The sequence below is a fragment of the Macaca mulatta genome, chromosome 2 (genome assembly GCF_049350105.2).
Source record: "Macaca mulatta isolate MMU2019108-1 chromosome 2, T2T-MMU8v2.0, whole genome shotgun sequence".
NCBI classification, from domain to species: Eukaryota; Metazoa; Chordata; class Mammalia; order Primates; family Cercopithecidae; genus Macaca; species Macaca mulatta.
In genome coordinates this window covers 126,364,563-126,392,303 of record NC_133407.1, presented here as the reverse complement: position 1 = coordinate 126,392,303, position 27,741 = coordinate 126,364,563, and the positions used below count along the sequence as shown (strand labels likewise).

The window sequence follows — 27,741 nt, the reverse complement described above, 5'->3', positions numbered from 1 at the left end:
TTGTGAGATAAGAATGATGGTTATACCCACTTTTACAGATGAAAAATGGAGGCATAAGGAGGGTAAGAAACCCAGGATCGTATAGTTATATATAGGGTTTCTTATCTCACCACTGTTGACATGTGGGGCAAAGCCATCATGTTCATTTTGAGATGTTTAGCAGCAACACAACCTTCTACCCACTAGATGCCAGTAGCAGTCTCCCCCTCACCTCCAGTTGTGACAGCTAAAAAACGTGTCCAGACTTTGCCAAATAGCCCTGGGGAAGAGGTGAGCAAAATCCTCTCTGGTTGAGAATCCCTGCTATATAGAAAAAAATTAAAATAAAAAAAATAAAAGGAAAGCATCTCAAATGTCATTATTCAGTAATGACCCTACCTTAATGTCTTACAGGCTCTTTAATAAACTTTCTCTGTGTTTTCAAGGATCAGTCATCTCAGAGCAAGGCTTCTCTCCTTCCCCAGCTAGTAGATACTTGATCTTACGGGTCTACCCACTCAATAAATCACCCAGCAGGTGTAGCAATGTGGAGTTGCATGGTTCAGTTCTCCTACGCATTAAAACACATCTGGAAGGCAGAAGAGTGGAGGTTGCTAAGAGGAGGCAAAGCATAGAAGAGGCCAGTGTTCTCTGCCTGAGTCCTGTCCTTTCCTAAGTGTTCTTGCTCATCTCAAAAGCCCACTCAGCACTACTAGGTGACTGCCATCTGAGTCTGAGAACTAGTGCCTCTTAGCAGTGCGGACGTATTGCTGGCGATGACCTATCTGGGAACACAGAAGAGTGCCTCTTTTCTCTGGATCAACATTCTGAACTAGACCAGGGAATAGTAGGAAAGAGAAGGATGGCTGGGAATTGCTTAGTGACCCTTGGAAAAGATTGTACACCATAGTGAACTAACTTCAGATTCTTGATTTGAAAAACTGTGAAGTTGTCAAGCATTATGAATGTCCACTGGATAAGTAACCCATCAGTGTTTGTTTATTCATTCAATTCATTCATACCTGGGATTTTAAAGGTATATTTTGAGCTCTTTTCACTTTGAAACCACTGCCTTCATCCAGGGTCTCTAAATTGACCCCCATCAAAAATCCATCAGCCAGAGATTCACTGATTCATTCAATTAAAATGTTTTAGGTGTCTATCACTTTGAAGATGCTGGGCACCTGTTACAGAGATTAGGAGAGGTTGACCTAACCTTGAAGAGGGGTGAGTCAGGGGTGGCTCAGTGAATGTGAAGGCTGTTCAGAGATTTGAAGGATGAGTAGAAGTGAATTAGGTAAAGAAAGTGGTAAGAAGGAAAACATTCCGGGCAAAGAGTACAGCATGTACAAAGAGCCAGCAGACAAGCTGGTTTTGTAGGTGCAGAATTTTTGGGCAATATTTCAAGAAACTCATGATAGTATGTTTTACAGGTATCTGGGTTTGTGTGTGTGCACATGTCTGCATGTGTGTCTTAATTTGGCATCATGATGCACTGTCCACACCCCATAATACTAGGTTATAGTCAAAATTTGGCTTGGCCTTATGTGTCCTGTGGCTTAATCATGTTCCACTGATACATGTTATTTGCTTACACAGAACAGACTTTTGCTGCGTAGGTCAACTTTGGGAGGCAAAGTTGCCAATTGAATCTTTCTCCTTGCAAAGACTTCACTGGATAGAAGCCACAAAACAATGTTTTAACACAAGCAAAGTGTGTTAAAACAAGGAGTGATGTCTGCACGATTGTGTCCAACAAAATAACTATAAAGAAAAAAACTGAGATTCAGGGAAATCTAAACAGGCTCGATGATTAAAACTGTGGAAAGAACATACATTTTGAGGTCAGAATTACCTGGATTTAAATCTCAGCTTCACCTTATGTGTGACCTTGAACAAAGTAGCTTCACTCAGCTGAGCCTGTTTTTTTTTTTTATCTGTAAACCGGGGTAATGACACCTGCTTCACAGGTCAGTTTAGGACTACAGATGATTTGTGAACAACACCTGGCACATTATTGGTGTTAAATAAGTGGTAGCTACTATTATGGTTATTAATATCAAATTAAAATCAAACAATATCTAATTTGCTGGATTTTAAACATGGAACCACAGATTTAATTTATGGCTTCCTGATAGCCACAGCACAACAGGAAAGTCATATTCTATTTTTCATGAATAAAAGCATAAAAATTCCTCAAGGAAAGACAAGATTATCTGGGACCTTATGCATGAAATCATGTTTTTCCTGGGTTTTCATTGAGGTCTTACTGAGAAATATAGGAGACAATATCTTTAACATCATCCCTGTGGCAAATAAATATAAATTCTATGTGCTTATTTCTTTTTTAATCTTTCAGAGTAAGCCAAAGGCATAAAACCAAAGAACAGTTGTGGGGCAGGGATTATTTCTAATTCAACTTTAAATCTGCCAAAAAATTATTGCATCGGTGGCATTTATGGAGTAGATCATCTGTTCTTTCTTTTCTTATTTTATAAGCTCGTATTTAACTAGTGTTCTTGAAGCACTACCTGCTAAGCCTCTCAGTAACTCTTCAAGGTTTGTGGTATAATGCTCACTTTACAGATGAAGAAACGGATTCATAGTCCAAGGTTAGTCACCGCACTAGGAAGTGGGGAAAACAGGGCTTAAATCAAGATCCATTTGACTGACTTGACTCTACCCTTACCATCTACCCCAGCCTACCACCTTAACAGATATAGCTAAGCTCTGTTTTCCCCTGAAGAGAAAATAAGGGTTTTCTATAAAAATAGAAAGAAGGAAAATTAAATTGGGGGCTCTAGGTATAAAATTGTTTTATTACTAAGACATCGAGAAAGAATGTTTTGCAAATGAGTTTTCTGGGAGAGATGTTTTAATCTTTTTGTTGTTGTTTTGGTTTATTCCAAACCATTTAACTGAAATGACATAGATAAGAAGCATATTAAGAAACACATTTAATGAAATCATGGCACAACAATATACATACCAAATTGCATGGGTGGCTCTGATTTTGAATTCTGTTCCTTCAAAACCAGCAGAAATAAATGAACATGTTTATATTAACAAGGATAATGCAAATCTGTAATCTATAACTTAAACATATTTCTATATTTAATAAGTCATGTTCACTCACATTCAGTAAACACACAGTAAACTCACATTTAAAATATCTTCCCAGTAAATTTAGTTTTCATTTTTTCTACATGATTCTGGAAGAGCATATAATAAATTAGTCATAGTCTATATATTAAAGTCAAATGATTAGTACCTTCGAAGGGAGTGGTACCCCTGAACCATACAATGAGTTTCACTTAGGATGGTAACTTTAATATCTGCTTTCAACATTTTTGTCACTCAAAAGGATGATGATGATGGTGATGATGGTAATAATGATGATGACTATCATTTTAAGGAACTGAGAAGAGTCTACAATTTTACACCACTGACCTTCCTAAATCCTGGCAGATGACACAAAACTCCTGTGAAAGTGATAAAGGACTGTCCTAGTCACAGCACAGCAGAAGGCGTGTGCTTTCTGTTGGCACCCATTTTCCCTGTTCCCCAAGTCCTGGGGGGTAACTTGGAGGAGCCCAGGGAGATACCACAAACAGTGTGGGTCTGTGTGACAGCTAAGGAACCCTGAGCTTAGGAAAGCCCAGTCTTATAAGGTACTGCTAGCAAACCTGCTCAGTCTGGAGAGAAACATTATCCTTATTATCCTAGTCAGGAAACACATCCTCCCTCTGCCCTGCAGAGAAGCTCTATCTCTATTTTCCAAGACTGTTTGACGTGTAAATATCCTTGAAAGGACAGTCAAGAATGAAAGCGGTCCCAAGAAATGTAGAAATATCATGGATAATCACTTCCCAACTGTGATGGTGGTGGTGGTGGTGGTGGTAGCAGTAGCTAACATTTATTGAGCTCCCATTTCCCAGGCATGATCAAGCCCTTTACATACCTAATCTCATTCAACCCCATTATAAACCCCAAATTATATAGTATTATCTACATTTATACATAAAAAAAAAGCTGAGGCTCAGAGAGGTTAAGCAACTGCCCCAGGGCCACATACACAGAAACTGGAAGAGCCAACACTGGAGTGCAGGTTGATTTGACTCTAGAATTTGTGCCTGTAAAATTGTAACATTATCTTGCTGCTTGACAAAATGTATTTGGATCTGAATATATTCCATAGAGGAAACATGTTATTTAAAAATAGAGATAAATTTAGAATTGGTCTGTGAAAGTATAATTTTTCTTACCAAGATATCAAGGAAGAGTGTTTCATAGGTGAACTTGTTGAGAAAGTGGGTGACAGAGCCGATGTGAATCTAGGTATTCTGCCTCCAGAGTTAGAGCACGCCAACAGGCTCTATGACTAACACTGGACAGAGGCACCCTCGGCTACAAAAGCCAGAATCTAGAGTTAGCTCTGGACCAGTAACCCCCTCATTTGGGTCTTAACCTTTTTGTTTAAGAAATGCACAGTTCCTCAGAGCACCCAAGTAAAGTGCTGTCAACAGTGGTGGACAATCTGTGAAGCACTGCTCTTCTCCTAGAGAACATAGGCAAGTTAGGCACACATGATGCACATATGTGATCTAGAGGAGGGTCATCACAGCAGAGTGCTGGAAGATGACCATCAGGTAAAGCTTGGACAAGCAGCTCTATAGGGTAACACTAGGAATGGCTGCTGAAGTTCATGCCAAAATATCTGCTGATGTCTAGAGAGACTCATGGTAGTGGATTCTCCATCAGTACTTGGGAGCTTCTGTTGCTGTAAGAGCCATTATAGGTCATTCATTCTTTACTCAACAATTGCTTAATGAATGTCTACTATATGTGACATCCTTGTTCATAATCTGGTATAAATACTGACAAACCTGTTACTGGGATACAAAGTGAAACATTGTGTAAAGAAGCCGTGTAGAAAGAGTAATGAGAGGAAGCAGGAAAAAGTACCTGACACATCCTAGGGATATTGAAGGAAGCTTCATAGGGGTAACATTTGGGCTGAACTTTAAATGATGAGTAGCAATTTCATCTCCCTGTTTGTATGAGTGTTCTCTAGAGGGACAGAACTAATAGGATAGATGTGTATCTGAAGGGGAGTTTATTAAGGAGTATTGACTCACACGATCACAAGGTGAAGTCCTACAATAGGCCATCTGCAAGTTGAGGAGCAAGGAAGCCAGTCCAAGTCCCAAAAACCTCAAAAGTAGGGAAGCTGACAGTGCAGCCTTCACTGGTGTAAGTCCAAGAGTCCAAAAGTTGAATAATTTAGAGTCTGATATTCAAGGGCAGGAAGCATACAGCACAGGAGAAAGATGAAGGCTGGAAGATTCAGCAAATCAGTCCTTCCATGTTCTTCTGCCTGCTTTATCCTAGTCATACTGGCAGCTGATTAGATGGTGCCCACCCAGATTAAAGATGGGTCTGTCTTTCCCAGTCCACTGACTCCAGTGTTAATCTTCTTTGGCAACACCCTCACAGACACACCCAGAAACAATACTTGGCATCCTTCAATCCAATCAAGTTGACACTCAATATTAGCCATCACACTGTTTATGTGCTTCATTGCATTTATCTCAACCTGGAATGTTTATTTCATGCTTACTTGTATATCGTCTATCTGCCATGTCTGTCATACTCACTTGTGTATCCACAGCTCCAAGTATAGTGCCTAGAACATAGTAGATGCTCAGTGTTTGTTGAATGAATGAATGCATGAATGAATGAATGTCAAACATTAAGTTTTGCATTTATTCTTCTTCATGGTGGTTTCTAAAAAATAGATGTGTTACATTTTTCAGTCTCAAAAGATTATTTTGTTATAGATTACTTTCAAGAAACCTTTTGTTTTTATTTTTTTCTTTTTTTAACTTAAGTTCAGGGGTACAAGTGCAGGTTTGTTACATAGGTAAGCTTGTGTCATGGGAGTCTGTTGCACAGATTATTTTATCACCTAGGTATTAAACCTAGTACCCATTAGTTATTTTTCCTGATCCTCTCTTTCCTCCCACCTTCCACCCTCCAACAGGTCCCATTGTGTGCTCTTCTTCTCTATGTGTCCATGTGTTCTCATCATTTAGCTCCCACTTATAAGTGAGGACATGTAGTATTTGGTTTTCTGCTCCTGCATTCATTTGCTAAGCATAACGGCCTCCAGCTCCATCCATGTCCCTGCAAAGGACGTGATCAGGAAATCTTTTAAATTTGCCTTTCTGGAAATATCTATTCTCTCTATCAAACAGGAGACAAAGTGGAGTAAGAGTTGATTGGATACTTCGTTCATTATTCATTAAATATTTTATGAGCATCTACTGTGTGCAAAGTGCTGGGAGAGGAGCAGTCACACAGAAGGCAAGACTTGGTCTCCACCCATGAGGAAACCAAACATAGTCACAGGACACAATTTGTGGGCCCCCTATATAAGAAAGAACAGAACAAAGAAACGTAACTGTCATCCCTCAAGAAAAGAATGGAGTTAAAGGGCTGTTTCATGGACATTTCCTGAGGGAAAAAAAACCCATACAATATCTCAAACTGATTTTCTGGGAGAAAAACTTTTGGGTTGGATAATACAGGTTAGCTCTGTGCATTAATTTCTCCAGGCTGTCTCAGAGCCATCTCACTTCTCTCTTTCTCTTAGAATAAAGGAAAAAATATGCAGTTGGTGACATTGTAAATATGAGCATGCTTACAGTTTTAAGATGATGACTTAAGCTTAGAAATATTCTAGCATTTATTTAATTAGTAGGTGATTACTAAATACTAAATTATGGGAAGCAGTGTTTTCATAGCAATGGTTTGTTTACCCAAGGAATTTCTGTCTCACATTTTTTATTCCAACATTTCCTACAATTATTCAATTTTTTTCTCTCTGCAGCACTAAAACACACATTTTATTAAGTAGTCTGGCTTATCTGCAAATATGCTGATCCTGAATGGTTATAAAATATCTATGCAGGTCATTTAAGTTGAATCAGAAATGGTTTCCAATCAGTGAAATCATCTCTTAATTTAAGCAAATGATGCCCATATAAATAAGAGTTGCAATTATGCCCATGCCTAGACTCTCTCTGCTATATGCCTTCTCCGGAAAATTTTTTAATGTCTTTTTAACACATCATTTGTCTTCTTATGTAACTCCTTCATGGATTTCATCATCTTTTTTCTTAACTTGACCAGGTGCAAATTGCTGCCATTCATGAGCTCAAGAAAAGGAAGTTGTAAGCATGCTTCTTAAAAATTCAAATAAGCCCCAGCATGGTAGCTTGTGCCTGTGTTCCAAACTACTCCAGAGACTGAGGCAGTAGGGTCACTTGAGCCCAAGATCTCTGGGCTATAGTGCACTATGCCAATTGCTGTCTATGCTGAATCCAGCATCAATGTGGTTATCTCCTGGTAGCAGGGACCGCCAGGTTGCCTAAGCGGGGACGAATTGATCAGATCAGAAACAGAGCAGGTCAAACTCTTGTGCTGTTCAGTAGTGGGATTGCACCTGTGAATAGCCACTGCACTCCAGCCTGAGCAATGTAGTGAGACTCTGTCTCTTAAAAAAAAAAAATCCAATTACATAATGCCTTTATTTTCCTGAATAAAGCCTTCATAGCTCCCAGTGCTTATAGGATCAAATTGAAGCTTTTTAGCACATGATTCAAGACTTTCCATGACCTGGCCCATGCCATCCCTTCTCACACTTAACCATCTAACATTTAATCATTTAGAGTGACCCCGCCATCATGATTTCTGCACCCCTGCTGAGGTTGTTCCCTCCACCTGCAATATGGTCCCAGTTTTCTCAGTTACCTCCCATTGATCCTTTTGCAATCAGTTCCTTTTTCATGTCCTGCAGGAGGCCTTTCCCTACTATCCAAGTCTGGTTAGGAGCCCGTCTGTGCTCCATAATATGCATGGTAGACAGAAGGTTCTGTGGAAATCATCTGTCCACATGTGCCTTGCCCAAGAGACTCAAAGTTCCTCAGGGGCCAGAATGTGTTTTATTCCTCTTTGACCCCTAATGTCTGGCACTTTGTGGGCACTCAATATTTGTTGAATGACTGAATGAATGAGGGCCTATGAAGAAGAACCTGAAACAGAAAGTTGGTAAAGTAGGATGGACCTTAAAAATACAAGCCTTAGTAAGCAAGAACAGTCTGAAGAATCCAGCTAATGTAAGGAGAAGCAAATTTATGTATTTGTTGATTTAATGTTTACTGAGCATCACATGCTAAGATAGAATGTGCAGTGACAAACAAGAAAAAGAAGGGCCCTATCTTATGGAGCTTACATCTGGGGCATATGCTAACAAGAGTATTTTTTAATAGTAAGTATCCTGAGGAAATAGAAAAAGTGAGGGTGATGAAAGGCTTGTAATGGAAAAGGTTTAGATTAGGAAGAGCAAGCCTCTTAGAGATGATGATTTCAAAAATAACAGAAGGGTGAGAAGCTTTTGCCAAGAGCTGGTGGGAGAATATCCTAGTGTGCGCAAAGGCCCTGCAGTGAGACAGAGTTCAAGATTCTGAGGAAGAAGAGATCTATTAGTATATAGAAATCTTTAATTACATGGCCGTTTTCCATCAAGAGAGATGGAGAGTCTGAGTGCTTAGGAAGATGTCAGTAAACATGAGTGGCTTGTGGGTAGCTCTGAGACCAAAAGGGCTCAGCAGCCTGCAGGGAAAGGTCCCCTGAGAACCCATAGTGCTCTGGCAGAGATGGTGATCTGAATGAGAGCCTACCACAGGATAATTACTGGCATCCACGTTCTCCAAACTGATGCGCAAGAGAAGGGAAAAATTAGATGTTTGAAAATTCTTTACCTAAACTACTGAAACCAGAATACTCATCAGGAAGAGCTCTTGCATTGTTTTTTTTTACCACCTTGCCTCTGTCTTGCAAACATGAACAACAGATTCTCTAGCCCACAAAAATGTATCCGCAGGGCCCTCCCATCCTTAGGGAAAAAAGATGATGGAATGAGGGACATTAGCAATAGTTTTTGTCATATTTTTCGTTACCATCTACCATAAATACGATAACAAGAATAGCTAATATTTACTGATTATGATTATTTACTAAATACCTGTGACTATATCAAACATCTCATGCAGAATGGTTTACATGTGAGCTCTAGAGTCCGGCCTACTGAGTTCAAATACTACCTGTTCCACTTACCAGCTCTGTTGTTTTTCTGCAAGTTACTAAATATATGTGCATTTATATCTTCATCTGTATAGTGGAGACAGCGGGGAGAAAACTGCGTATCCTGTAGACCACTGTGAGGAGTAACTAGGGAATACACAAAAAGTGCTTAAAGGAGCACTTCATACATGCTGATGTAAATGCAAGCTTCCATCACTACTTATTTAATTATTATAACAAACGTATCTAGTTGACACAATTGTTATTCGCATTCTACACATAGGAAAACTTCAGAGGCTTTATATCATGCGCCAAAGTTTCATGGTTAGTAGTCACTGGCAAAGCTTGGAATTGAACCCAGACTGATTTTAGAGCCCAAGCTGTTACTCATCATTCCATCATATTTTTTATTTAAATTAGAGTTATCACTGGATTCCACTAGACCATTTATTCACATGTGTATCTTGGCAGATTTTGATTGTATATTTTATTTGCTTGTTCATTTGAGAGGGTGAGGGATAATTGAGTTGGAAGCCCAAGGGTCTTTAGTTTTGCTTGGACTTCTTGTCTGTAGGACACCCCAGGGAGTTCCACAGGTCCCAACAACAAATTGGATGTTAATTGGAACTCTTTCTTTTCTAGGGATTTTCCACAGTGTTATCTGCAATTTATAACAATGATTTTGAGGAACAAAATCATCAAACAAATAAGTATGCATGCACACACGTGCATGCACACACACACACGTGCACACACACACATACCATATGCTCAGGATGGTTTCAATTTTTAAAAAATTGTACCTGAAAGTCCATGAATGTAACTATTACTTCTCTTTAAAAGCAGATTAATTACCCTCCAAAAATAACCCCATCCCTAATCAATATGAGATAACTGGTTTTCTGTAGCTGGGGTCAGGATGAGTCAGAGGAAAGAACCCAGTTACTTGATACAGTCATTTTCCAGCAATGGTTTATATCAAAAGTCCACATTCTGGTTTAACTGTGATGCTGCAAAATGAGAAATGATGCTTAATGGAGTGATCTGCTGCACATATTAGCTCAAATGCTGAATGTCTTCCTCCAAACTCTTCTGTTTTTTTGTTTGTTTGTTTGTTTTAGTTCAGTTCGTGGATAAATTTGGTCAACAGCACGGCTGAAACTGTGTATAATTCAGGTCTGTTTTGGATTCCTTTGAAGAAGATCCAGTTACAGAGAATACCAAAAGGGCCCTATTTTAAATAAATAGTGATGCCACATTCTACACCATATTAAATTGTGTTTGTTAATGTTTCACAAGCATTATGAATACTTGTTGTCACTTGGCATTCGTAAGTTCTTGCAGCATTTGGTCTGAAAGCTGAGCAAAAAGTAGGGGTAATACTAATTTGTAAAGAAAAGTACTTCCAGACACTTCTTATGCTAACAACCTTTAGGCAGTGTTTTAAAAGGTCATTCATGACTTGGTTTTCCCGTTTCACAGATGAAGAGACTCAGGTACAGAAAAGATTTAAAATGTGCTACTAGGTGGCAGAACTGGGCTTCCAATCCAGGAAGTCTGATTACAGAATCCATCCTTAAACCTTCTCCCCAAACTAGGTTATCAATAAATATTTGTAAGCTGTGTGCCGTGACTTACGCCTGTAATCCCAGCACTTTGGGAAGTTAAGGTAGGAGGATCACCTGAGGCCAGGAGTTGGAGACCAGCCTAAGAAATACAGCGAGACCCTGTCCCTACAAAAAATAAAAAACATATTGCCAAGCATGGTGGCATGGATTTGTAGTCCTAGCTACTCGGGAAGCTAATGAAGGAGGATTGTTTGAGCCTAGGAGTTCAAGGTTAGAGTGAGCTATGATTTTGCCACTGCACTCCAGCCTAGGTGACAGAGTGTGACTTTGTCTCTAAAAAATAAAAAATAAGTTTTTTAAGTAAATTAATTATAATGCGAGATTTAATTCGGAGAACATACCAAGGTCCTGTGGCAGAGGACATGACATTTAGAAGTTAAACAAGGCTGAGCACAATGGCTCATGTCTGTAATCCCAATACTGTGGGAGGCTGAGGCGGGAGCGTTACTTGAGCCCAGTAGTTTGAAACTAGCCTGGCAACTTAGTAAGACCCTGTCTCTACAAAATAATTTAAAAATTACCCAGGCACGGGGGTGCATGCCTGTAGTCCAAGCTACTCGGGAGGCTAAGGTGGGAGGATCGCTTGAGCCTGAGAGGTCAAGGCTGCAGTGAGTTGTGATCACACAATTGCACTCCAGCCTGGGCAACAGAGCAAGACCCTAACTCAATAAAAAAAAAGTTAAACACACTCATTAGTCGCATGAATTGATTCTCTTTTGACCTTTTTTTTTTTTTTATACTTTAAGTTCTAGGGTACATGTGCACAACGTGCAGGTTTGTTACATATGTATACATGTGCCATGTTGGTGTGCTGCACCCATTAACTTGTCATTTACATTAGGTATATGTCCTAATGCTATCCCTCCCCACTCCCCGCTCCCCACAGTAGGACCCGGTGTGTGATGTTCCCCTTCCTGTGTCCAAGTGATCTCATTGTTCAATTCCCATCTATAAGTGAGAACGTGGTATTTGGTTTTCTGTTCTTGCGATAGTTTGCTGAGAATGATGGTTTCCAGCTACATCCATGTCCCTACAAAGGACACAAACTCATCCTTTTTTATGGCCGCATAGTATTCCATGGTGTATATGTGCCACATTTTCTTAATCCAATCTGTCACTGATGGACATTTGGGTTGATTCCAAGTCTTTGTTATTGTGAATAGTGCCGCAATAAACATACGTGTGCATGTGTCTTTATAGCAGCATGACTTATAATCTTTTGGGTATATCCCCAGTAATGGGGTGGCTGGGTCATATGGTATTTCTAGTTCTAGATCCTTGAGGAATCGCTATACTGTTTTCCACAATGGTTGAACTAGTTTACAGTCCCACCAACAGTGTAAAAGTGTTCCTATTTCTCCACATCCTCTCCAGCACCTGTGACCTTTCTTTTAATGAACAATATATCCACACTGAGGTGCTTTATCTTCCTACATGCTGATATTGATTAGAGTGGAGCATTCCTGGAGAATGAAGCCACATAAGATTCAGCATCTTTTCAGCATGGGCTGTAGTTAATACCCTCATCTTCTGCAAAGGTCCAGCTGGTTTAAGGATATGAATCTCCTGCAGCTTCATTATAAGAGCCTTGATAAGTAAAACAACAGCAAAATGAGGATTTATTGGGTGCATGCTATATGCCAGGCATGTGCTAAGCACTTAAAATACATTATCTAATTTAATCTTCACAAATTGTTTCTGTTTAAAGGATGGGGAAACAGAGAGGTAAACTATCTTGCTTAAGGTAACACATTTAGGAAAGGCATTGCCAGAACAGTTTGACCCCAAGGTAATTGCCTTATCTGCCAGTTGTACTGCATAGTGCACATTCCTAAATCTTTTCTGTTTTCCTGCTGTGACTTATCCAGTGCCTGGTGCCATGAGCAGATACTGGTACCTGCTGACTTACTGAAAGATCAACTGGTTGCTCGATTGAAATGGAAAGTTGAGTGATTTTCTCTGGAGCAATGTTTCTCATACATGAGTGTTCATATGAATCACCTGGGGATCTTGTTAAAATGCAGATTCTGTTTTAGTAGGTTACAATAGGGAATAAGATTCTGCATTTCTAACAATTCTGCATTTCTAGTCATTCCCAGATAATGCTGATGCTGCTGGCCCATGAGCACTATTCTGTATAACAAGGCTGTAACCTGAGCTGCCCAATGTGGTAGTCACTAGCCACAGGTAGCTATTTCAATTAATTGAAATTAAATTCACTTCTTCATTCACACTAGTCATACTGCAAGCACTCACTAACCACATGTAGCTATTGTCTACCATATTATACAGTGCAGATATAAAGCACTTTTTCCATTCCCAAACGTCCCATTGGACTACACTGTTATAGAATATTCAGTGAGTATAGAAAAAGAATCTGCTTTAAGATTCCCAATTACATTCATATCTCATTTAATTGACCTGGAATTTTGTCTCCCCTCTTGTTTTGTCCTATTCATATATAAGTCGCCTGAACATTTGATGGGAAACAGAAATACTGCACAAAGAATACTGATAAATACATATATATATATATATTTTTTTTACTTAGGAGCCAGGCTTGAGGGAAAAAAAAAAAAAGTCGCCATTTTTAAAATAACACAAAATTATCACGACAGTGACAAAAGCACCAGAACTTTATTGAAAATGTTCTAATTAGACTCAGAAAACATCTGAGGGTGTATCTGCAAATAGACACTCTCTGGTCCCTTTGAATCACAATGTGAATTTTCTCCATATGTAGCTTTGTTAAGGACTGAACTTCCATGAATGTCCGAAGGTCTAGAAGCCATAGTCATTGTCAACAGAGCAAGGAAAATGACTTTTGATCATTGACAATATCCTTAAAAATCACTTTTTCCAATCTTTTCATTTTATAGATGGGTAAAGGAAGGCTCGAACAGGAGATGTAATCTGAAGTTCTTGGTAGTTAGAGCTGGTCCTAGGTGCAAAATGATATTTGCTGAACTAGTATGAATCTAATTCTGTGACTCCTCACTGTACTCTTTGCCTCTAAATGACACAGTGATCACTGAAATAGAGCACTGCTTACTTCCATTTCCTTGTACTCTTTCAAAATATATATGGAGACATTAGATTCAGAAACAAATATACATGGAGACATAAGATTCAGAACAAATTGTCTGGAATAGAAATGAATAAGGCTACAATATTTATAAAGTAATTTCTCTTGTATCAGTAGTATTTATTCATCATAGGAATTTAGAAAAAATGAATAAAATGTATAAAATATAAATCACCCACAATTCAGTTATTCAGAGATACTACTATAAAGTTGGTGATTATGTAGCCTTCTTATTTTTTCTGTGTCCATAATTAATAAAAATATATGTTGGATATTCTTTATGAACATTTTCCTGCATCATTTCATAAAATTCTAAATCATTTCTAGTGTCTGAAATATTGTTTCATTGTATGATGATATCAAAAATCAAATATTTTAAAGGATTTTAAGCCTTCTGATGCAAAGTTTCAAACTTTCTTCCAAAAAGCTTGTACTCATGTATCTAAAAGACAATATATAAAAGTAAACTCCCTGAGAACATGGACTGTGGCTATTTTTCCAAGGTTCTATTCCACAGAGTTTAGAATAGGACCAAACACATAGTGGACCCTCAATAAAAGTTTGTTGAAGGGAGTGAGAGCAGGAAAACATATGTTAAGGGCTTGGCCAAGAGCCTAGCACATAATGAGGCTTGATACATGTTAATTACAATTATTACTTTCTTTGACGTTATTATTATTCACATTCACACTGCACCACAATATTTTGATAGGTTTATTTGAAACTATATCTAAGAATAAACATAAAACTTTTGAAAGACTCCAGCTACTTCCTTTGTTTTCTCATATGGATTACTTCTGTTGTTGAATATCTCTGGAACATGTTCAGTGTGAAGATGGCGTCTGTACCCCTCCCTGCTTTTTTGCCAGCATGTTTGTAAAACTTCTTCCTTGTTGTCAATTGATTTTTACTGAGTCTCGAAGAACAACATACTGGGGCAAAGTAGCCTGAGCAAAATACTATTAAATTTATGAAAAACAAGGAAAATGCTAACAGGCCTGCTTTTCAATAAAATGCTTTAAGTGTGCTGGTTAGACTCACATACTCCTACTCCCTTTTTGGGGTGACTATATAATGGGTTAAGAACATTGGCTTTAGGTTGGAACTTGGAGTCTTCTTCCATTCTGGCTGTGTGACTTTGGACATGTTCCTCAGTCTCCTTAAGTCTTGGTTTCCTCACTTGTAACAGCGGTGCGTATTTCTCAGGTTTGACAAGAAGAATGCCTAGGATAGTGCTTATAAAGCTCTTGGCAGCAACTCTAGCTCAGATAGTCGCCATTGATACTAGAACTTCATAAACACCAGTGATTGAGAATGAATATGTGTCAGTTTTATGTTGCCACAGTTCTGTTTTACAGACTTGACATTTGCTTCCAAATTCTAATATATTCGTAAATTTGATTTTGCTGGGCTTACCACTTGGGGAAATCTTTCAGCAGGTTTTATTGAGCCCATTTTCTGCTTGGAGAAAATGAGACCCCAAATTGCACAGTAAATGCTTCTGGTGTGCTAGAGATTCAGAAAAATGTTGGAACTGAAACTTTAACCAAGGCATCTCCATTTCCGCTTTAAAGTGTCAGACTACTTCATAGTAATCATGCAAATGGTGCTGGTGATAATAATGCTCATCATGATGCTGATGGAAGTTTACATACAATGAGTGCTTTTTTTGACCAGGCCATATACATTTATACACATTAACTCATTTAATCCAACCATGAATATAGGTGATGTTTTTCCTAGAAATTGAATTTATTTGTCTAGGATCATACAGCTGGGAACTGCAGACATGTGACCAGAAACCAGTTCCATCTGATGCCAAAATCTATGCTTTGAACCACCACAATCTGGCCAATAAAATCAATCATTCAGAAACTAATACCTGCTCTCAGCAAAAAATCAGGGAGTACATATTTTTGTGATCATTGAAAGAATGTCTTTGAAATCACCAGCATTGAATATGGAACCAGATTAATATTGGAACTCTGTTTCCTATTTGCAGTCCTATTTAAGATGAGTGAAACATACCCTAAGCCCTTAGTCTTTCAAATTTAAAGTTCAGTGGAGTTTATTTTTAAAATCCTCTTGGAAAAAATATATGGGCAAAATCCTGCTTTCCTTTATAAGGAGAAATTTTTTTTTTGCCCATATTTGTTAGCTCTCTGGTAGAGTACAAAAAGAGGGACAAGACAGCAGTTCATTCAAACAGAGAAGTCATCTGATTGAAAATACACTAATAATCCCATTATTTAAGAAAGACCCTGTCTACAGGAAATCCCTACCAACAACTAATATCACATCAAAAGCTAAAACAGGGACTAAAGTACACATACAATAGCTTTGCAAATTTTACAAATACAGCTGTGTGGGGTCCCAAGGTCATTCTGATACGTCTTTAAAACACGTGGATTGAAGGCATGGATCTTATTTAAGATCACTTAATACCTTATTTACGATCTTATTTAAGATCTAGACATTGAGAAGTGTGTAACTTTCCATGGGTCACTGACTTCCTGGTCAAGTGCATGCTTTTCTCAACCTCTTCTTAACTCAGTTTGTTTTTATCTGAGAAAACTTGAGGAAAAACTAGGGATTCAGCCACATAAGCAGAACCCTAGAGGAAACTGAAGGGAGGATACATATGGCGAGAAGTACTTGGCCTATGTCCTGCCCGATTTCTTCCAAGACCCTCTTAGTTTTCATTTATGCATTTTGTAAATAATTAAGGGAGGTATCTAATCAGAAAAGGTATTGCATTCACTGTCTGCCCTTCAGTTATTTCAGATTTGACTGTGTGGTGTGTTCATATCACATCATTCAAGCGGGCCTTGAGGGACATCTGACCTAGTTGAGCAGCTGTACCTTTAATAAAACTGCCAAAATAAGTATGACGTTTTTTACGCAACTGTGAGAAACACATTAAAGACACATTGAAGATTACTTATATTTTATTATTATATTTAGAACATAAATGATTGTGACCAGACAGCTTGATTTCATGATGATGATGACGATGACAAGGATGAGGACAATGATAATGATTATGGTGATAGTACTTAACATTGTGGTATACTTACCATGTGCCAAAGACATAGCTACAACTTCACATATTATCCCATTTAATCTTTTGAACAGTCACAATGCAGATACTATTAATATACCTGTCTTGTAGACAAACTGAGGCTTAGACAAGCCGAGCTATTGTCCAAAGTCTACAATAGATTCAAAATTCAAACGTAAGCAGTCCAGTTCCAAAACGAAGACCCTTAATCGCTGTATCCATGGTTTCCAAGCTATTTTGAACACACATCCTGTCAGTAAAACATTTTGAGGATACCCTCTTCTTTGCACTCATTTATTAATAACTAGGCTTATGCTAATATACTATGCAAGGAAAAATATAGATAAAAGTATACATTTAAAAGGGTGAGCCATAGAAAAAATAATGTTTTGGTTGTATTATATTTATCAATGGTATGAAAGTGTTTTCACTCTCATGAAAATGAAATAATAATAAAAAATATGCTTGAATATGCTTTAGTATTTTTGAAAATTTTTGTTTCAGGCTTTCTGAATTAGTAACTCAAAGGCACAGTTATGAGGCTTTTGGTTTTTTGCGTGTGTTTGTGAGACAGGATCGTGCTCTGTCACCCGGGCTGGAGTGCAGTGGTACGATCTTGGCTTACTGCAACCTCCTCCTCCTGGACTCAAGTGATCCTCCCGCCTCAGCCTCCCAAGTAGCTGGGACCACAGGTGCATGCAACCATGCCCCACTAATTTTTTATATTTTTAGTAGAGACAGGGTTTCGCCATATTGCTCAAACTTGTCTCTAACTCCTGAGCTCAAGTGATCCTCCTGCCTCAGCCTCCAAAGTGCTGAGATTACAGGCATGAGCCACTATGCCCAGCTTGAGGTTTTTAAAACATTACTTGATCATAACTGAAAAAGATGCCTCAGAAAGATCCTTAGATTGAAATGAAAGATAGGCATTGCTGGCTGTGCTTTTGATACCAAGATATCTGTGTTTCAATTCTACCCACCAATTACTCCAGGATTTTTAAAACATCTGCTAGCAAATTGCTGTCTTTTCTAGTATCAATCTATTGTTATTATTCAATAAAAGTTTTGTCTTTATATTTTTTTGAAAATTTCTTTAAAACTTAGTTCAAAACCTCTGAGAACAGATTAATCAAGTTTATAAGATCATTTATAATATTTTAGGAAGATTGTGTGTGTGTGTGTGTGTGTGTCTGTGTGTCTGTGTGTCTGTGTGTGTGTCTGTGTGTCTGTGTGTGTGTGTTGTAGGGACAAGTTCTCACACTGTCACCCAGGCTGAAGTGCAGTGGCACGATCATAGCTCACTTTAACCTCAAACTCCTGAGTTCAAGCTATTATCCTACTTCAGCCTCCTACTTCAGTAGCTGGGACTACAGGCATGTGACACCATACCTAGCCATTGTGTTTAATTTTTTAGAGATAGGGTCTTGCTATGTTGCCCTGGCTGCTCTTGAACTCCTGACCTTAAGCAATTCCCCCACCTCAGCCTCCCCAAATGCTGGAATTACCATTAGAGATTTTTATAGGCACATCAAATATATGGGTACATCCTCACATCACACATTAGAAGAGTCATTTCCAAAAAGAGTTTCTACTTTCACATTGCTTTCTGCATAACATCCTTTTTTTCAATGGTTAACAAGAAAATAACTAACTTTATTTTTATTTTATTTTATTTCATATTTTATTTTATTTTATTTTATTGTAAGCGGGTCTTGCTCTATGCCCCAAGCTGGAGTGCAGTGACACGATCTCGGCTCACTGCAGTCTCTGCCTCCCACATTCAAGCGATTCTCGTGCCTCAGCCTCCTAAGTAGCTGGGAATACAGGCATGCACCACCATGCCTGGCTAATTTTTGTACGTTTAGTAGAGACGGGGTTTCACCATGATGGCCAGTCTGGTTTTGAACTCCTGGACTCAAATGATCCGCCTGCCTCAGCCTCCCAAAGTGCTGGAATTACAGGCTAGAGCCACCACTCCTGGCCCTTTTTTTCTCTTTTTGAAAAGAGTTTTTCTTTGTGTCCTAGATGCTTGGTTTTTTATGACTTACTAATTGTGATAGTTTCAAGCTATCATTAGCTGACGTCTCAAGACACAGTATGCACAGGGCATGGTTCAGTGTTGATGATGATCCATATATAAAATATTTTTCATGTTTGCACTGGGAAAGTCTGGTCTTGAGAGATTTGAATAACTCGTCTGTTTTAACCTCATAATATGGCCAATGAGAAATAGGAACAGTGTTTGACTCTGCCATTTTCCTACTCACTGCGCTTACCTTCTTATCACCAACTTAATCACCTTGAGCAGATATGGGAGCAGGGAAGCTGATGGGTCTTTAATAGTATCATATTACATTCTTTCAGTCTTGGGAATGACCAGAAATCTCACCATTATGTACTGAGTGAGTAATGCAGTCCTGTAAGAAGGTTACTTTGGTATCAACAACAACAAAAATGCTGGATGGCAAAGCAAGGCTCAAAGTGTATGACATTCAAAAATCAGCTTTTCAAAATGTTTGCAGTGTGGCACAAACAAATGAAACTCTCACAGTGCTAGGATGTTGAGATGAAGCATGATCATGGTGGGAAAGTTACGTTGCTATAAATAGACCTGGTCACCGGCATTCCCTGCCTTTGACCCTGCCACCACTCCCACCAGAGTTATATCACTCACTAGCTTTTAAAAACACTCTAAATTATGAAAATATCAAGCATATATACATATAAACAGGTAGAGAGGTTAGTTTAACTCTCTTATACCCATCATCCAGCTTATAATTGATCACTTCATGGTTAATCTCTTTCATTTGTGCTCTCCATACTCCTGAAATGAATTATTTTAAAGCATATTCCAGGCATAACATTATAGATATTATAATATAAATCTCCAAAATATAAAGATCTGTTTTTCAAACATAACCCACTGTACCATTATTACACCTGAAAGCCTAACAGTAACCCTTTAATATCCTCAAATATTCAGTCAGTTTCCAACTTCCTTAAAGATCTCACAAATATTTTCTAGTTCACTCATTCAAATCAGGTTCCAAATGAGGTGCATACATTGTAATAGATTGATATGGCCCTTGTGTATCTTTTAATGTATAGAATTTCTCTCTCCCTATTTTTTTCTGCTTGCATTCTTTTCTTGAAAACACTAGATCATTTTTCTTGGAGAGTTTCCCACAGTCTGGATTTTGCTGGTTACACCCCTTGATATTATTTAACATAGTTCTCTCTGTTCCCCCATAAATTGGTAATAGGATCCAGTGATTATCACATTAATATTTGATTCTTCTACAGGAATACTTCAGAGGCAGTATTTGTACCTCCATCAGTAGACACATAATAACTAGTTCTCTTTCTTTTAATATCCATCAGTGACAATTGTCTACATCCATTATTTCATTGGCAGTTGCAACAGGGTGAAGAGTATCATTCTATTTTTCATGTATTAGCTGGAAAAAGCCTATAAAGAGAAAGTTTTTCTCATGAATTATTTAGTTAGTCTGAGATGCAATTCATATGGCATGCACAAACACACACAAAAAGCTTGACACTTACGTTATCAAAACAATGGGTTGGTACCTTAACATCCTTGGAAGGTGATCATTTATATATTTGGTTTTATGAGTAATGTTATGATTTAAATAATTTGACATCACATACTATGTAGCCATTATTTTTATACATTCTCAAACCATCTATGGCCAGACAGAGCCTCCTTTAATTGGTTCCTATGTCCTTTTTAAATAGAATCCCAGCAGTCTTTGAGAGCTTCCTTAATTTCTGGTAAGATAAGGGTCATCATGTACATTTCATGCTTAAGACAGGAAATCAGCCATTGCTCCAAGGAACCCTGGTTAAGTTTCACAGGAAATGGTATTCAGAGGTCTAGACATCATTTCATTTTCAGCTTTGGTTTGTAATGTTTTATAATGTAAGTGTGCATGTGTGCATTCACACATGTATGCACTTGTGTGTATTTCTCTTCTTCTCTCTTAGATAAATAGTACTATGCTATACATGTATTTCTCCACCTCATATTTTTAAATTAACAATATCCAATGGAGTTCATTCCATATCAGTATCTAAAGCTATTCTCCACTCCTTTTATACTTGTATAGTACTTGATTGTGTGGAGACACAATTGTTACTTAACCAGTCCCCAGCAATAGACATTTGCTATTATAAGTAATACTTTAACAAATAGCCTTGCACATATATCTTTCTTAACTTGCCTCCTCTAACTTTATAATCGTGTCTAATAGGTTAAGAAAATTGCCTAAGCTCTCACAACCAATAAGTGCTGAGCCGGAATTCAAGTGCCACATGGTTGTCTTGCTCCAGACCCCAGGAGCCCCGATATATATTTGCTGTCTTTCAATTTTCCCAGGACCGCTAACACATCAAACCTGGAATTATATCAGTTCAGTGTAGAGGTACTGCTAACCTGAGGCTCAGAGTAATAAAAATAAGAAATAGTCTTGGTTTACCATTACTTGATAAATACAGAGTTTTAGGAAGTTGTCTTTCAGAACTTGGGTCTGTAGAAGGAAACAATAGTAGTTCTTAGTGGTTCAAAAAAAAAAGTTGAGGTACACCATTCCCACCTATGCTTGAAACTAGAGTTTGCCTTTTCCTGGGAAACAGAGAGAACACACATCACTGACATTGCTTGCCCAGGTCTCAGACCGATCACTTAGGTCACCTTTGGGCAAGGAAAGCCACACATTTTTAGTGTTTGTTTTCTTTCTGGAACCATAGCAATCTTCTGGAGGAATGTAAGATGCTATATTAAAAAGTGCTAGACTAGGCCAGATGCAATGGCTCAAGCCTGTAATCCCAGCACTTCGTGAGGCTGAGGCAGGTGGATAACCTGAGGTCAGGAATTTGACACCAGCCTAGCCAGCATGGCAAAACCCCATCTCTACTAAAAATACAAAAATTAGCCAGGCATGGCGGCAGGCACCTGTAATCCCAGCTACTTGAGAGGCTAAGGCAGGAGAATTGCTTGAACCCAGGAGGCAGAGGTTGCAGTGAGATGAGATGGGGCCACTTCACTCCAGCCTATGCAACAGAGCAAGACTCCATCTCAAAAAAAAACAAAAACAAAAACAAAAAACAACAACAACAAAAAAAAACAAAAAACAAAACTAGACTATATGCAAAACTCCTAAAATCCCATGCTTATGCACCAAAGATAATTTTCAAGGCCACTTTCCTCTGATCCAAGGTTTAGCCCCCATGTAATCTAATATTTCTGCTCTTTAAATGCTGTACATCCTCTTAGAGAAAGAAATGTGACCATCCTTCATGGCCAAATTTTAATGTATAGAATTTCTCTCTCCCTATTTTTTCCTGCTTGCATTCTTTTTTGAAGCCATTTTGCCCTTTGGTGTCTTCATGAAAAACTGTGAGTCCAAATTTACCTCTTTTAATGACACGTTAAGTAACGTGCTGGGCATGAACCCATATCATCCATTGGCCCTCATTATTATCAATTAGAATGGTAGCTCCAAAAGGGCAAGATTGTTTGCTTTTTAAATTATCACTGACTTTTCAATGCTTAGAACAGTGCTTGGCACATAGTGATGCTTAATAAGTGGTTGAACAGGTGGGTGGATGGATGCATGAGTGGATGGATGGATAGATGGATGGATGGATGGATGGATGGATGGATGGATGGATGGATGGATGGATGGATGGATGGATTAGGGCTTCTGAAATTTGAACAGTAAGTCCTGATGTTAAACTTTAGAGAGGCTTCATTAATGACCACCTTGTACAAAAATTACCAGGAGGGGGAAATGTCTTTTTTTCCCCCTATGGTATTTCTTTCCTGTCTCCCACCTTTGGATATCTTCTCCTTTCCCCATATATTTTTAACCAGCATTCCAGAATGATGACTCTGTCCTTCTAAACCTTCACCAAAAATCCAGATCTCTCAGTAGTGCAGATGTCAACTGAGTATGGGTAAAGGGAGACATTAGGAAATAAGTGACTAGAAATTGATGTTTAGCTTTTTCTAGAAGCTTCTTAGAACTCAGAAGTCTCAGTCAAATTGTGAGGGCTCTGGGGACCAAATACAAATGAAGAATTTTAGTGAAGTGAAGGCTGTAAGGTCTGCTCTGGTCCTTTATTTATTTTATTTTTTTTCATAATCAAAGAGACAAGCTTCCAAAAGATAGTCTTTGAGGTGCAAAGACTTGGAATGTGCAGCTTTTGTGTCTCCCCTACCATCTTGCCGTCTGCTTGGCTTTGAGTACTGGCTTCCATGGGGCATCTCAGATCACCTCAGTTGCCATCTGCCCCCCACTCACAATCATGGGTGTGTTCTCACTCCCAGGATTAGTTTTCTCTCTAGCCCTTCGGTGCCTCCCGACAAAACTCAACTTGCTCTTTTCAGAAGACTTGTCCCACATTGCTCCTCTGTCCATTTCTGCTCATGGATTCTTGGCTGCCCATGCTGGGAGTCACGTGTGTCATTGTCCCTTCTCTGCTGATGTGTCAGAGGCCCAAGAGACTGATTCAGCATATCTACTCTTCTCTGGGCTTTGCACCCAACTTCAAATCCACTTATTCTTTGAAAGGAGGTTTGTGTAAGAGTGACTTTTGTATTTCTAAATGGGAGTGTATCCATGGAGTATGCATTCTGACAGGGCCTCAAGTTGTTCCTGCTAGTAGATTCATTGCTCTTATATTTGGCAGCAGCCAACTTAGCTGCAAAAGGGCTGGTGGCTTTCTCTGCTGTAAGCCTTCAGGAGAGCAAACATTCCTGAGAGAGATTGTGGAGTCTGCCCTAGGACGAGCCTCCCAGTTATGTTTTATGTGAATATAGTGGTACTTGTCCTCTTACCCCAGAAACATACAATTCCTGCAACACAAGTTTGGTTGCTTATCTCAGTAGATCTCATTCATATTAGCAGCGAGAATCACAGATAATGAAGCAAATTATATCCTAATAGCATCAGCCCTAATAGTATCTTTTTAAAATATAAATGTACGAGTCCTAAGATATAGGTAATGACTAACACTTATTGGATAGCACTTGATTGCCAAGCCCTATGATAAGTCCTTTATATATTGTCAAAGTATATTTTTCACAAAGTTAAAAACATAACTCATATAAATATCTAATGAGCCATTATCAAAGATTTATTTAACTCGTTAATGAAGGAACTAGCAAGATGGAAAAGCTGGTTCAAAGAGCAATAAATGATGAGAGATTTATATAGGCAATTAGCAAAGGAATGCAAAAATAAGTTTGCTGAGTTATATTCAAAATTGGTTAATGTTTATTAGATCAGTAATACTATAATTTGGGGGCTCATCTTTTTTCCACTAGACAGAAATCAGTTGCAACTTATCAGTATTCTACAAGTTAACTTCTAGCTTCATAGAGTCTGGACCTAATCAGTAGAAAAAAAGTAAGTCAAACAAACTTAGAGTTTTTCTGGAGAATGAGAGGACCTCATTCTCCAAACTTTTTACACAATGTCCTTCATCACAAACTAGGTGACACGTTCATCTTTTATTTTTATTTTCAAGTTTAATTTATAATTTTAATTTTTTTTGAGATGGGCCTGTTACCCAGGCTGGAGTGCAGTGGTGCCATCATAGGTCACTGCAACCTCAAGCTGCAGGGCTCAAGCAATCCTCCCATCTCAGCCTCCAAAGTAGCTGGGACCACAGTCATGCACCACTATGCCTGGCTAATTTTTTGAAAAAGTTTTGAGGTACGGGATTTCGCTATGTTGCCCAGTCTGTATTTTCAAGTTTTGGATCATTTTTCTATTTGGAAAGTACCTCTGGGGCCAGGCACAGTGGCTCACACCTGTAATCCCAGCATTTTGGGAGGCCAAGGCGGGAGCATTGCCCGAGCCCAGGAGTTTGAGACCAGCCTGGAAAAAAAAAAAAAAAAAAACCCTATGAAATAAAGTACCATAAATTCTATGTGCAAGGGGCTGTGGTAGCCACTAGCCCTGAGTTCAGTGATGAATCCTTTCCAAACAAGCAAATACTCTCAATGACAAGAAACTGCATCAAATGGCAACCTAACTCATTTTTAAAGTGTTCAAAATAACAGAATTTTATCTTTATGTTACCCCTGAATCTGCTTTACTGTACCATCTACTGTCCCCTAGTTTAGTCTTCTAAAACTGCATTGAAAAATCTAGTTTCCTTCTCACTGAATGCCACTGACATTGTATTGAGGAGCTTCGTGGAGGTTGGTCAGGTAACCTACATCTTATTTGGACTTTATGTTGGAAAACTGGTCACAACTGTAGATGTTATTGATCAGAATGGGGCTTTGGTCGAAAGACCTTGCACTCAAGTAAGGAGACAGGCTATGCCTTTCAAATGCGTGCAGCTCACTGATTTCATCCTCAAGTTTCCACACAGTACCCACCAGAATTATGTCCCACAAGCCTGACAGAAGGCAGACAACACAAAATGGGCAGCCATATGACGGGCAAAGAAGATTGAAGCCAGAGAAGGGAAAGCCAAGATGGCAGATTTTGATCATTTTAAAGTCATGAAGGCAAAATGGGGAACAGAATAATCAAGAATGAAATTAAGAAGCTTCAAAGGCAGCTCTCCTGAAAACATCTCCCAAAAAAGCACCTGCTATTAAGAGTGCTGCTGCTAAAGTTACAGAAAAAAAAGATGACCGCTGAGCGCAAGAAGGCTGCAACCCAGAAGGTTCCTGCCCAGAAAACCAAAAGGCCAGAAGGCAGTGCTTCCTTTGGACTCTCAGAAGGGTCAAAACACTCCAGCCCCAAAAGCACCAGCTCCAAAGACATTTGGCAAGAAAGCAAAAGAGGTTATTATAATCCCAGCACTTTGGGAGGCCAAGGTGGGTGGATCACCTGAGGTCAGGAGTCCGAGACCAGACTGGCCAATATGGCAAAACCCCATCTCTACTAAAAATACAAACATTAGCCAGGCATGGTGGCATGTGCCTGTAATCCCAGCTACTTGAGAGGCTGAGACAGAATTGCTTGAACCCGGCAGGTGGAGGTTGCAGTGAGCTGAGATCACGCCATTGGGTGACAGAGCAAGATTCCGTCTCAAAAAAAAAAAAAAAAAAAAGTAAATGTTCTTTCTGAGAAAGAAAAATCTAGTTTCTATTTCACATGAAGTTGCAGAATATTTAACTCATACTAAAGAGAATAGGAAATACCTTTAATCCTTTATAAAAATATACCATAGTTCAGTTCATTCAGCAGGTGTTTCTTGCAATGGCTCTTAACTTTGGCATATGTCAGAAATGCTCGTGAAGTTTCTAAACTTATACATACCTGGGTTTCTATTCCCAGCCATTCTGAGTGAGTGGGTCTGTGGTGGGTGTACAGGTATCAATATTTTCTGCAAGCTTCATGGGTAATGCTGATGCAAGATAGACATTAAAGTTCATGCCATGTATCAATCATATAATAAATACCAAGAGTCAGGGATGAGGGAGTTCAGACTAAAGAGGTATCATTCAGGGGCTGGAAGGAGCCATCAGAGAGAAGTGATCTGAAGTAGTATTTTGATAGACAAACAAGATTTTGCCAAGTAAAGAAAGTGAAGGGAAAATGCAGAAAGGCTTTTAAATGGCATTAATAGCTTTAAAATGCATCAGCGGAGTTACTAAAAAAAATCGACTTACTAAAAAATGAAATTTGAACAATTGTTAACTAACCACAGGGGCAATGATCTCGACATTTCTTGCAACCAAATATTATAAGGGGGAAAAGGAGCTATCTCCAAAGTGATTGCAGTAATATTCCATGAAGCATCCCCACGTGTTTACCAATACATGAAATATACACTGTTTGTCCATTGATAGGACCAGCGGTGTCAGTCAACCTGAGGGAAGTTCAACCTCTCCACTGCTTCCAAAAGGAACCAAAGCTATCTCTCTGTCAAATGGAACGAGAGTCATTAAATCACTGATGCCTTTAAATTATCAATAATATAACAGCGGGAGAAGTGAGCCAATGATAAATATCATTTTAATAAGCCAGAACTCATCTGCGGGTGCAGAAAAGTCTGAAACCTCAGTACAATTCAGTCAGCTCATATTGCCATAAGACATGAGATGATGAAACTCAGAAATGCTGATGGCTTTTTACTCTTTCCTGCTTCTGAATATCAGGACAGGCTTGAGTGATAGAATTTTCTGTTCTTCCCTGGGCATGCTTAGGCCTGCATCATGTGCTGCTGTATTTGGATCCCTTTATAGAAGGTCTCCATGTGCACATGTGTGTGTCTCTTTAACTAATACACTTTATTTTTTAGAGCAGTTTTAGGTTTATAGAAAAACTGAGCAGAAAGTACAGAGTCCCCATATACTCCCTATCCCCCTACCTCCAACAGTTTCCCCCATCATTAACATCTTGCATTAGTGTGCTCTATTTGTTACAGTTGATGAGCCAATACAGATACATTATTATTAACTAAAGATCCTAGTTTACATTAGGGTGTGCACTTGTGTTTTTTGTATTTCCCAGTTTTAGATCACCTTGACTCTTTGTCCTGTTTTTACTCTCTGCTATTCTGGATCCTGAATGGTGATTGTTAGAACAACCAGTCAAAGTCTCCACATTCCTCCACATCCCCCAGCAGCCTGAAAAGTGACTGCCAATCACTTGTACCTCTTCTCCCTGTTCATGCTGGCACGATAAGGTTCTTATCTAAATCAATTTCAGTGAAGCTCATGGTCACAGTTTGTGAATGTTACATTAGTGCCACGTATAACCTGTACACAGACTGCATTCAGATTTTTTCAACTTTTTCTCTGGAAATAATTGCTACTGATAAAGTTCACTATTAAACCTTATAAGACCCAA

The 27,741-nt window shown here is 38.7% G+C and overlaps 1 protein-coding gene and 1 pseudogene across 13 annotated transcripts in view; both read left to right on the top strand.

The window, feature by feature from the left end:
- CADPS (calcium dependent secretion activator) overlaps positions 1-27,741 on the top strand; it is a 483,498-nt gene that overhangs the window by 68,813 nt on the left and 386,944 nt on the right. The gene's annotated exons all lie outside the window — the stretch shown is intronic.
- Positions 187-27,725, top strand: LOC106996883 (uncharacterized; annotated as a pseudogene).